At 33.8% G+C, this 13,351-nt stretch overlaps 1 protein-coding gene across 3 annotated transcripts in view; it reads left to right on the top strand.

The window, feature by feature from the left end:
• LOC137924497 (glucose transporter type 1-like) overlaps nt 1-13,351 on the top strand; it is a 41,896-nt gene that overhangs the window by 9,914 nt on the left and 18,631 nt on the right. The window contains exon 1 of one of the 3 annotated variants that reach the window (XM_068767892.1): nt 8,401-8,503. The exons of the other annotated variants lie outside the window; for them this stretch is intronic. The gene's annotated coding sequence lies outside the window, so the exon portion shown is untranslated. Of the gene's footprint in view, nt 1-8,400; nt 8,504-13,351 lie in introns of those variants that run through there. 3 annotated transcript variants of the gene reach the window in all.

The raw sequence follows: 13,351 nt of genomic DNA, 5'->3' as shown, positions 1-13,351 counted from the left end.
AAAGGAATTAAATTGTGTGCAACGTAAATGTAAGGTATGTTTAAATCTTGTCCTTTTCATTACAATGACTAATAATTTCAAAGAATTTAAAACAATTGCAGGAAATTGTTTTAAATACAAGTGTTTTTGCGAGGTATTTTTGAAACAATGGAAAAACATAGACTGCCTTAAATTAAAGTCACCTTTAAAGCCTCTTATGTTATAAAACGCTCGAACGTTTTATGTTGTGTGTTTCATAGCGCGTATTTAACGCGATTTGTACGTTAAATACGTGCCATGAATAAATTATTGTAAATATGCCTATAAAATTAATTCTAACAATGTAATATAGATGGCGTTGCTCGATTAATTTTCTATTTAAATTAAAGTAAGCAACAAATGGTAAAAAATTTAAGTGAATTTTAATGTTAAAATGCAATAAAAAGACATAACAAGAGGAATACGCAGAGGAACCCAGGTCACTGACGTGGCTCGCAGTGGCAGTAGGCGGGGACATCGCACGTGCAAAGAATGGCCGTTGGGGTTGAAAGGTTTTTGAGGAGCTGGTAGACGCTGCGTGGGTAGGCCTTCGACTAGCTGGACCATGACATGACATAGTCAAGGTCGCGGAAGTTCGCTGCGGGCATCGCAAGAACGGTTAGGGTGGCGACCTTTGGGGGGAGGTCCACACTTTTATGAACAGACAATTATACATTGTCTTTATGTAATGTTAATAATATCAACAAAATTTTAAATTTAAATTATTTCAAAGTTTGACAAGGAAAAAAAACGCAAATACTAGGCGAGCAAGTCCACTTGAAATGAATTTTAAACTTAATTTATGTGTCGCTACTAAAATATAAATTATTCTTCACTGTAAAGTCTCAAGTTATTGTGCTTATGCTCAACTATGATAGTAAATATAAACAGTGTTATCTTTTATATCGTAGTTCTTTCTCATACTAAACGTCTTTAAAACTAACTTAAATTGTAACGCAGTCTGTTTTGTAGAGGTACATTATTTTGTAGAGGTCTATTAAGAAATACAAAATCTTTTTAAGACAAAATTATATAAACGTTGCTGGACATTATTAATAAATAATGTTATGACTTTAATAAAATGGATTTAACAAAAAATAAGCAGACGCAATAAGTTTTGTCTCTCCATTATAAAGAGATTGTGAATTTTTGATAAAATCAGTACTTAGTATTGTGTTTTTTTGGTGTCAAAATTACCCGTATTAGTCTAAGCACAATTATATAACCAACAAGTCTGAATTAGAGATGCAAATTACGTTTAACAGATAAGCATATACATTTTGTCTGATGAAGAGAATGAAGAATTTAAGATTATGATAAAAATGTGAACGATGTTCACTGATGGTGATGAAAATCCAGGCTTATGGTGTGTATCTAAAAGACCATAGATTGCATAGGATATTGTTTTGTAACATCCGTTATGGAAATGGTAGTATCGAGAAATAACAAGAGATGTTATAGGTTCACCTGACCTATAACATCTCTTGTTATTTTCTAGAAGCTAGCTGTGAAAGCCTTTGTTATTTCGCGTGCCTGACGCAATCCGATAAATTATCTATACAAATGAATAAAATTGAAATGTCTGTATGTAATTATAAAAAAATAACTGCTTTTTACTACATGCATGTGAATATATATAAGGTGCATATTAAATTACATATATTTTTTATTTTTATCCATCGTCCGGTTTATTCGGGATAATTTCTGATATGACTGGGCTGAATTTGACGGGGAATATACGGTCAGGTACCTGATGTAATAAATGGGGGGAAAAGGCTACTTTTATTTTGAAAATTTTGTATGATATAATTATATAATGACAACCACAAAAATTAGTGCGAACCACGCGGGCGGAGGACAGCTACTCGTTTAATATAAAAGGCTAAAGAAAAATATTTTTCACATTCGAACTTAAAATACTTACCTTCGTTACGTGCTATAAATTAAAAAATGAATAACTGAAAAGGTTTTATAGGTTGCAATGAAAATATAAAAATAAAACTGAGATATCGTAACCTTTAAAAATATGTCATTGTCATGAAATTAAAGATAAACTATAAATATATTTTCCATGTATCTACTTTTACACACATAAAACACAACACATTAAAAAGGTATAAAAAAGCATTTTAGTATGATTTTTTTTTAAAACCCTTTTTTGTTTTTGCCATAAAATATTTATAAAAAAAAATCGGTGTGTATCAATTAACTTCTGCGTTTACCGAGTACGGTGAATCAAAGCAGCACAATTCACAAACCGTTTCATTTCCTCGGACACCCGATCGCGCCCTAGCCTTAGTGCACAGCGAGGGCGATCCGAGGTACAACTCGTATCCTACCTTTGATCGCTGGGTAAGCCACGCTTTTACGTCGTATACTTATTGCAACATTCATTATATTCTAAACTCACACGCGTATAGTCTACTTTCCTACGAACGTCTTTGTTCATCTTGAGAATTGGGGCTAGTTTCATTTTGTTTAGTTGAGTTCTCCGAAATCAGTTCTGGCTTAGTTGCAAAAATCTCCGGGCTAGCAGTATTAAGATCAACAGATACAATATATATATCGCGTTTCTCGATCAGTCATGTTTGATGAAATTAAGTCTGTATTTAAAGGAAAACGATAGCTTATTAGTCATACAAATCGACCATTGTATAAATATATATATATAAATTTAACTTTTAAAATGTGCATTGCCTGTAAATGTATTACTTACGTGCGGTTACGGTAACATGACGCAGTGCTTTGGAAAACCCCAAAGGGTGGCGACCATTGTTATGTAGATAAGCATGAAATAAGCACCTGAGATTTTTAACGAACGAGGTAAAATACTGTTTAGGCAATATTAAAGTTACAAAACAGTATTAAATACTTAGTGGAATGATTTTTGTTAAGTTTTTATAGATAGACAATCAAAAGAACACCCGTTTTTATTTACATTAATGAAAATGTTTAAGTCGAGTATGTACCACACAAATTATAGCAAAAAAAATTTTAAAAGCTATTTCGTAAGCATTTTGCAGTCAAAATATTGCGAACGTTGGCAATTTCTAGTACAGTTATCCGCCTGTCGCATTACACTAGAAAAAAATATTAAGGAATATATATCAGTATGATTATCTTATAGAGGGTGATTGCAAATGAGTGTAAAAGTTTTAAAAGTGTAAATGTGTAGCCCATTTGTTAACAAATTCACTCCTTTGAAGTTTTTACACTTATAACCAAAAGATCTCAAGTGATCACACAGATATATGTTACATTAATGTATTGTTTCTATTGGAATGCGACAGGCAAATAAATTTTGGCAGTCAGTGTGCAGGGACAGCCTGTAAATATTAACTAATTTTAGTATGTAGTAGTACGAATTTTCAAAACGCGTTTCTTTTACAATTGTATCACTACGTTATTATTTTTGAAAACATTCATTTATGAAGATTGAACATGCCGTATATTTATTGATATTAAATGTGCTGTACATTCACCCCTTAAATGCTTTTATACCTGTAACTAATATGTATAAGCAGAGGGAGGCAATATCATTTCCTGATCTAGGATGGATTAGGATGCATTGGGCCACAGTCGTTGAAATTGGGGGTAGTATGCGAAAGCGTTCCCGTAGCTTCAACAAAAGGTGCTCAAGAAGACCGTGGGATTTTAGTCAGTAGGAGTCCAGCATAATCCTTTTGTTGCCCTCGCAGCGGAGGGGTATCCCATGCAGAATTTCCACACGAGTAAAAAAAAAGTATGGATGTGGCTCATCGGTAAATAGACGTTTAGATATATCCGCTTATTAAAGAATAATTCTGCTGTGTTCGTAACAATCATGAATAAGCATATGAATATTTCTATCAATAAATATTCTATTTGAAATCACGTCGGCTTTTTAATAAACATTGGTCTATTTTATATGATGTTTAATTTGTTTTATGCTGAATCGTAAGATAAAAATTATGTTGTTATTCAAGAGACACGAGATGTCAAGGGAAATGATGTCAGCAAAAGTTATTACCGGGTCGGACAAACCTCACCACATACAGAATTATCAATTACTACAATGATACGGTGCGTGTGAAGGAAATTTTTATGAAAATTATAATGTTCTAGAAATTTCTTCTTCATTGCAAATAATGTGTAGGTAGAAATATATTTTGATTAGACGAATGTGGTATCCTCATAGTAATAATTTTTTTGATGAAGTTTTCTTTATTCGAGATTTGTTTACTTTCATTTCGTTCTGAAGGTCTGAATTTAAACCGGGGTTTGGATTCTAGATAATTTTTCTGTACTATTCGTATGAATATTCATCTTCAATATTACAAATCCATTGCTTTTTTGGATTTGATAAGACCAATGTTAGAGATGTGCTGAGGATATGTTGTGAACGTGCGTGGGGCTGTCGGATTTGTCTAAAAGTTTAGCGTTCAAAGGAATTATATAAAACTACATAAGTAAGTATAGACTCAGAGTGGGAAGGGACACTAGGTGGACCGTCTACATAGTCAAGGTCACGGGAAGCTGCAGGATGCGGGCAGCTCAAGATCTGTCATCGTGGCTATCTTTGGAGCTGGCTTACGTCTTGTAGTGGGCGTCTATTGACTGAAAAAAAGAAGATACAAAAATATTTTTCGGACTTTTTAATACCATTCTGCAACTTGCGTGTCGTAATTGATCAATTAATGTCCTGACTCGATTCGTGATAACGAGCCATTAATTTACCTAGATTGAAAATATACAACATTTACTGAATGACATACTAAACGTTTCAAATTACTAAGCTTGTAACATGTTTTATATACGGTACAATGACTTACAACCTAAATACCTGAATAGCCTTAGTAGCTGCCCATATTGGGGCACTGTACAGTTACCTTATTAAAACAATTCTGAAGTTGTAGATATTATTTTACAACTTCTACAGATCGTATCTTAACTGTTTGAGTCCCAGACAGTTTTGAAAAAAGACTGTTGAATTTACTCCAAAAAGATCTGTGTGATGTATTTGCGTAAGTAAACCTGCTCCAAAACGGCAATCGTCGTTTGGTGTTAAGGTCAAGGTCGTTTGGTGATAAGGTAGACAGTCATTCTCATTAGATTTGTCGGAAAGTGCTGGGTGCAAGCTCTTACCTTTACTATTTCGAAATGTCACGTAGCCAATATCACGTAGTAGAGGTCCTTTAGCTGAGATGATTATGATGACAGACCGTATTTAAACTTGTACTTATTAGAATTGTTGAAGTAACTCTACACATCGTATTCAAACCTATTAAAGTAAAAAAGTATATTTATTTATGTTTCTGTAAACACAAATAACTTGCTAAGCGCTCGAATACGGCATTATCAAATCTTTTTTCCAATGTTCATCAAGCTTGTCATGGAGAGAAAAACACTTTAACAACACACCTGTTGTCTCCAGCAGGCAAACAAAATATTTGTCTTCAATATTTCAAGAGAACACTCATTTTGATGTAATCATTAGCTTTTTCTATCGCTCTGCGACGGTCCAAAATCTTTCTACAGTACGAAGTCAAGTAATCTTTGATATAACAAACTGATTTAAGCGTATTGGTCAAGGAGCTTAACGATCATGGATTTTCGTTTTGTTGCAATAATTTTGTAGTATTATAACTGGTCACAAACTGTGAATGAAAACATCTGTGTAAACTTGGAGCAAAACCTATCCACACTCTTCAATAGTGGGAACACTGTGGACTCTGGGAACATTATCAGGTTGATGATATGGCATAAAAAATCCCGCTGATGCCATGGTGTGTAAGTTTCTATCCAATAGATTGTTTTCCGTGTCAATATTTGCTATTGCTATGTGACGTAATACCTTTTTGTCCCTGGATCTTATCTGATTTGTACTTACCAAACTTTTATTCGATTACTTATCGCGTGTGATTAGTATATTGATTGATAATAATCCTAATAAACGATTATTAATTGATAGATAAAATTGTAATGTTTAGATTTTTTGTATGAATAAATTTCCTGTTTAATTTTTCAAAGGAAAAATCGTATCTTATCATCATAGACTTTGCCTCGTATTAACCATAGACAAGCCTAACAAAGGCATAATTAATTTAAAATAATCCCGAGAAGAAAAGTTTTAATTGCAAGCACTCTTATGGTGTGTTAACCATCGAAATAATATCGTTTGATAAATGGGAAAATAAATTCAGGACTTTTTTATACTTTGAAGTTGAAACGCCACGAGATTTTCAAATATAATTCTGCTGTGAGATTTTCAAATATAATTCTGCTATGTTCTGCATGATTCTATGAATAGATGTTTAATTAGGTTCTATAATATTTTTAATTTTATTTCCAAGTATTACGCAATATTATATACAGTCATAACGTATTCGTTTGTCAGGATTAAAAAAAAATAGCACATAACTTTTGGTATCAGCTGTTATAAATTGCCAAATGCAATGTTAATTTTTTTTAATCCGTAACTATTATAATTTCAAAGATTTTGAAATCTTAGTTAAACAAAAAACAAATTGTGCATTATGTTGACGGCGCTTCAATGAGTTACTGGTAGATATACCAATAAAAGGAACTATTTCAAAATTTACGCAGATACATGTGTCTTATTTAAATATTCGCATGCTGCACTTTCACACAAGCATGTTCCGTAACATGCTAACCATTCTGCTTAGGGTAACCATTCGTACGAATATGTTTGGTACTCGCTATACTTACACCTATCACTCATTTTTCTGAACAAAAAACATTGTTTGGTCGACAGAATTTGGACTTTGACCACTGTCATACGAATCAGTCCGACCTGCCATTAGTAAGACGGGCAAGAGTTCCATTACTGAAATTATGATGTGAGTCAAAAACATTTGTTTCGAAGTCCCTCACTATTTTTTCACTACCTAACACTTTTTTGTATGCAGAAATTTAACCAAATTTTGCGTTGTAAACAACTGTTAGCGTGTTCTTATTTTTAGCATTTTCAGTGGTGTTTTTATGGCAATATGAAAGTTATTTTTCCCAAAATCTTTAAGCCACGGCCAAAAATCTCGCAATCATAGAATTTGATTCGTCTTCATAATCAAAAATCTTCACTCCTTTATATCTTTGACAGTTTTAGTACGAAAAAATTATCTTGAGCGGTTGAAAATAGTCATAATGCATTTTTTATTTACTTTAGCCACACTGACAGCATTCGTAGAACTTGACCGCAAATTCTTTTCTACGAGACCAAAGTGTTAACATTTTTTGGCAATCATCAAAATTTAGGTGGAAATTTTAAAACCCAATTTGTTATTTAAACGTTGATTTTATATTAACGAGGTTGTGTTACGTTACAAATAATGCCTTTTACAAATTTATTACTTTTATCTACACCTTGCATCTAAATTTATCTTTATGTATATATTTTATTTGTTTTTGTATTGAATAATTAGTTTGAATTTTATTAATTAAAAAAGACGTTATTATTAAAACATTATGTTTATTGTAATGCCTTTTGACGCACAACACTGTTAGTTCTATTTTCTCGGGCGCAAATTAATAATGTCGATCATTGTACAACACGGGTACAGGGGACCTACAATAGGCTATGTGAAAAACACGGTTTTCCAAGATATGGTATCAAAAATACTCAATAATTGCAAACGGAAGTCGTATTGGATATTGTATTTTTGTTCCATGTAAACCTTATACAATGTTTTAGGGAAAAAAATATCATATCATATTAATTTTATGTATGCAGAGTGATTGATCAAAGGTATAAAAGATTAAACAGCTTATTTCCAATCAAATAATGTACACCTTCTTCATAAATCAATAGTTTCAGAAATAACAAAGTAAAGTATATGATAAAACGTTTTCAAAATTAAGACTATACATTAAAATTAATTATTATTTACTGGAACAGTGCGAGTGGTGACGGCTTCACAATAATGAAGACACTCAGAAAAGTAGGTCTAAGAGACCTGTGAAGGAATCTAGTCGAATCCTCGACCAAGGTTTTCTTATATAAATAAATATAAATGAAGATGATCGACCAAGAAAAAGTAAAAGATTATTAACTATCTTTCCCTGTAGACGTACTGCCAGAAGTTACTGGAGGTCGCATTCCGAAAAAAAAAAAATTAAGGGTCATTAGAAATAGGAGTCCCTTACATAATCTTTATGTAGTTACTTAAATAATATAAAAATCGTTTAAAATCATCGTGCCTAAGAAAAAAATAATTTAAAATTACCCCTTCACTTAAATAATGTAATTAAGGTAGTTACACACAGAACTTGTGTTAATTCGTTAACCGTGTGATTTCGATGTCAACTGCCACGTTCTGTTACCAGCCTTACGTCCAGCGGTAGAAGCCGAGGCAGTATTTGTGCAAGTCAGTCGGTTCCGGTCCGTCGCCCTCACCGCACGGCTACGGCGTTATTAACGCGTGTTATAATCTGTTTCTCTTCGATTTAACGTCAATTTTGTGTGTACACAAGTGTTTGCAAAGCTAAGGTAAAATTTGCTGTTTTTTCTGTTCACATAAAAATCATCAGCGTTTACTTTCATGCGGTTTGTGACGAAATTTTGTTTACGTATAGTGAAACTAGTGCTCAAAAGTTACGCTATTGCATTCAGCCTTGATTTATTACAAAATTATTTACCTAATGTTAATGAAACGTAACTATGCTAATAATAATCAAGAATAGATTAAGTTCCTGTTAGATTATAAAAATATTAGTGAAACGAATACGTTCTTACCGCAGAGCGTGTACGTATTTCTTTTTTAATGGTGAGTGAAAGAGAGCGTACACTGTACAAGAAAGAATGAAGATAAATAGTTTTAGAAAATATTTGTATCCGTTATCTAACGATCATGAATTATGTTTACAAAAATCCTAGTAGAGTACAATTAAGCTAATATTTGTAATAGATATTTTAAAGCAAATGTCATTTACACCATATTACATTGATCTTTAAATACGGCAGACCTTTTGCGAAACTTAGAGAAGGAGAAAGACCATGTTCATGCCCAGTGGTACACTGTAGGCTTATGTAAAATTTAGGCGATTAGGGTATTTGTTTTGTGATGAATGTAAATATCAATGTAGTAGATAGTGAGTGCAAAATTTAAGAATTTGTTGAACAATTTTATAAATATGTTATATTGTTCCGAATAAATAGATTAAACAAAAAATAGTAAACGTACAGTGTATCATCAGAGCCCTTACTTCTCAGCTGTCCAAGAATTCACTCTGCGGTTTCATCGCGTTGTAGGGAGAGGGCCCGGGTAAGATGCTCTGGACTGACGACGGCTTATGAAATCTTCACAGACTATTCTCCTCCCCCTATTAGACCAAATTTTCTAAAAATCAAAATATCTTTATTCAAGTAGTCATTTTCACGAGCATTTGAATCGACGATTATGTTAACATTAACAGTAGTTAGCTATCCCCATCCCGGATAGCTGATCTGCTGAAAATAACTGGCCAAAAACTCAATAGGCGCAGAAAAAAATCTAATCATTTTTAGTGTGTATATGTCAATAATGAAAAGACGTTAAAAACCAAGTTCCACATATTTGGATCAACTAAAAATGCTTGAACAGATAAAAAAATTTCAGAGTTCTAAATAATGCGCGGCAAATTGTAGAGAAATTTCGCTATTATAACATTCGTATCTAACACCACCGCGTACAAATTGACTATGAATTTATTTCTAGTTATTTCATCCACTAGGTCAAACTACTTGTTCACCTTAGTTTTGTGGTCTAGTTTGGTACAGTAACTTCTATTAGCTTTTCTTTATAGGCTAATCATTTGTCGCGCCTGATGTTAAGCTATAACGTGATCTACGATGGCATATGCTTACCTTGAAGTTGCCTATTCACTTTTGACTTGAAGACTCCCAGATTATAGCTATCGCGAACGCCGCCGTAGCGACGCCGGTAGGCTGTTCTATTCCTTGGCTGTTTTGCACTATAAACGTAGTAGCAATTCTTAGCGCTTGTTGAAGGGATTTCAATGGTGAATGGACGACGGGAATCCGTGCGTCTTGATATTCGATAGGGGAATTGTAAGAGTGCTTACATGTAACTTTATAAAACTAAAATATAACATATTTTGTTTGTTTATGTAAATTTATTACGCCTGTTTAAATTACGTTATAATTATTTTCTAGATGCTTATTTGATGATAATGTATTTTTTTATATTTTTCCATACACGGATGTTAAATTTAAGTATCGTCATGACTTCTGTTGTAGGTTTGAAGTAAATAAAGTGATTGTGCAAACATAATTAGCTGTTTGTTGTCGTTCGGATGTAACGATTAATTACTGCCACAGTTGTAGTCTCAATTTTGTTGAATGTTTACGCATAACTTTCTTATTTTTGTAAACAAAATATTGACCAATACCGGCGGATTTAACGTTGTAAATGGAAAATTTAAAAACTGAGAGTTGGACAGTCTTAAATAAATTTATCCTTGATTTGTTTTTGTTTTACGATTCATCATTATCATCAAGACGTCAGTCCAGGTGTTCGCTACTGGACAGCTTCCCACATAGATTTCCAATGAGACGGATTTAAAGGAACTTACATCCTGCGTCTTCCAACGACCTTACCCTGCGTTTGCCGGTGCGAGGTCGCCACTCCAGAACCTTAAAGCCCCAGTAGTAGTATTCGAAAAAGCTCTGCCAGTACTTTGAAGAACTACTAATATTATCAATAGGATATATCATTTTTTCTACCTATCAAATAGATAAGTGTGATTATTAACTTGAAATTTGATTTCGAACGCATATCGTTATGTGATAACGTCACATAGAACAAAACTTGAAATCTCATCAGTTCTAATACAAATTTACGCAACTCAGAGATTATGACTATTGCTTTTGTAAACGTCATAAGTAATCCTAATTTACGTTTGTCGTAAACAAATTTAAGTGTTTCGGGATAAATATCATTAACTTTATAACTAGTAGTTGTTTGTGTGAAGTGTTTGTTACTATATGTTTTTGTATATAACGCACGTGGCCTCCTTAGTTCGTGTTTGCGGCAAGGTCTACAAGGTCTTCGAGGTCCCGAAGCGTGAGACACCTGTAGATAATGTTGTGCGATTTAATGATAACTCGAGCGTTTAATATTGTGTTATAAGATGATGCTAATTTGCTCGTAATTTATATGCGAATTATTTGGATATGTTTTGTGGGGCCAAAGTCTTTCGAGTGGCATCCACGAGTCGGTGGCTGCAGCTTAGCTAAGTCCTATATGAGATGAACCGATAGCGTAAATTTGGTCACCCAAAATCGCTTCGCATGGAAAGCAATCGAAGCGGAACCATATCATAAAAATATCGACATTCATAGCAAATTAAACCTCCCGATAATCTCTGAGTGTTTCGGTAAGGCCTCAAGAATATACTTCTATCTTAACAAACTGGTTGTTGCAGAGGCAAACATACCAGAGGTTAATAAAAAAATTGTGGCGAAAGATGGTAGGCGATGCATGAATGTTATGTTAGTACAAGCCATGAGAGTGATAGATAGTGAGGAAAGAGAAAAAAATTGTAATGGATGAAAAGAAGAAGAATGAAAGAGAATGCTAATAAAACACATTTTTAAAAATTAATTTGAAAGAATAAGTTCCTGTCTTAAAATAAGACAGGTAGTACGTGAGGCCCCACAAATGGGGCCAAAGAAAAGGGAGCAGCCGGAAATAAAAAAAAACATAAGAAACATGGACACGAAGAAAATATATACTCAGGAAGTGGGAGAAATTAAAATTTTAACTCCCGGATTGAAGTGCTGCAATCTGTGACCGACAAAGCAGTACCGCATGGCTAACATCGTTGACATCAAACAGAAACTAGAGAGAGGGAGACAGGTCGATAAAAATGAACGCTAATGCATTGCAAAAAAGCCTCCCCAAATCCTGTCCCAATTGAACAATGAACTCGGAGGTCGCTTGGGGGATAACAAGGAATGCTAAGAAGTTACACTTACCCATAATATCACCTTTTTGCGGACCGAGTGTTTTGCAACATGCTCAAAGGTAGGGTAGGACTATTCAAAATAAGAATAAACTCACCTGTATATTTTGATTCACTGTGACAATTCTCCAAATATATTTAGGTGGACTAAAGACCTGCACAAATAATCTTTTCGCCTATATCTATCTGAATGTCAGGTAAATGTTAAAGCATTCGGTTCGGTTCGAACATTCGACTTTAGTTGTCGTTAATTAGTAAACTAATGAGAACTATCGTGTTATCTGTCAAGGCAATGTGGTATTGTTATGCAAACCTGTGTAGTATTATTTTTAGGCGGATTGTATCTCCTATAAACACCGTGCTCGCCTCGTTACAAAAATGTAATACACATCTGTTTACATCTGTTTTTGTTTTCTGCATCTACTTATAACTTCAGTTTATTTTATGTTTATATGTTATATATTGTATGTTAGTATTATTTTAAGTTTTATTTTGTTAAAGATATCTTCCTCGTTTTATTTATTTAAGATTCTTTTAGAATCAAACAAGCAGTAGTTACAATTAAATAGTCCTATTTAATTTTTTTATATATAATTTATATTTCAAATTATATCTTTATCTGTTTGTTATGTATACTCATCAGATAACTTTTAAAAGACGTCTTAAGTTTATCCTTGTCATTGCGGGAATCGCTTGCTTGGTTTCGGTTGAAATTTATGCTGTTAACCCGGGGTATTTCACAGCTTCTATTGAGTTCACGGCGCGAAAAAGTGTGGAACTTAAACAGAAGCCGGACAGATGCATTCCAGTTGTACGATGACGTTCGCACGTAGTAAACCGCTTTACCCGAGTAGAGCTGTGTAGTGTTGATGTTGTGTGTACGGCTTGGAACGACGGCGTGGACCACAGGCGAGCCAAGGATAGATCCGGATTCAACCTCGGTTCGCCAACGCTGTTCGTGGTTAGGAAGCAGGCGGCCGCCCCCTAAGAACGGGTGTTGTGGCAGATTTCGACTGTGTTTGAAATGAGTCTGCTTTGTGATTTTATTAGATGTAGAAATTAACGTAAATAAACGATAGACACATGTACTTCACGAATAATCAAAGTGCGGTATGCAATTGGTATCGTCGTCAAGCTTTTTAACGCGATGTTTATTATTTTATGTGGCTGACATCGTCTAGCCCTTTAACGCGATGTTTATTGCCATGTCTAGATAGGTGACGTCGTCAAGCATTTTAACGCAATACCTATTGTCTTGTGTGTAGATGATGTTGTTTAGCCCCTTAACGCGATGTCTATTACCTGATGTAGATAGGTGACGCGGTATCTATTGATTTATGTAGATAGACTTCGTTATAAGAGTGAAACACTG

This window comes from Battus philenor, unplaced genomic scaffold (genome assembly GCF_028537555.1).
Source record: "Battus philenor isolate CCGP_79_NKW_IND1 unplaced genomic scaffold, ilBatPhil1.0.hap1 SCAF_10, whole genome shotgun sequence".
NCBI lineage: Eukaryota > Metazoa > Arthropoda > Insecta > Lepidoptera > Papilionidae > Battus > Battus philenor.
Note: the sequence above shows the minus strand (reverse complement) of the source record. Positions and strands in the feature narration are given on the sequence as shown.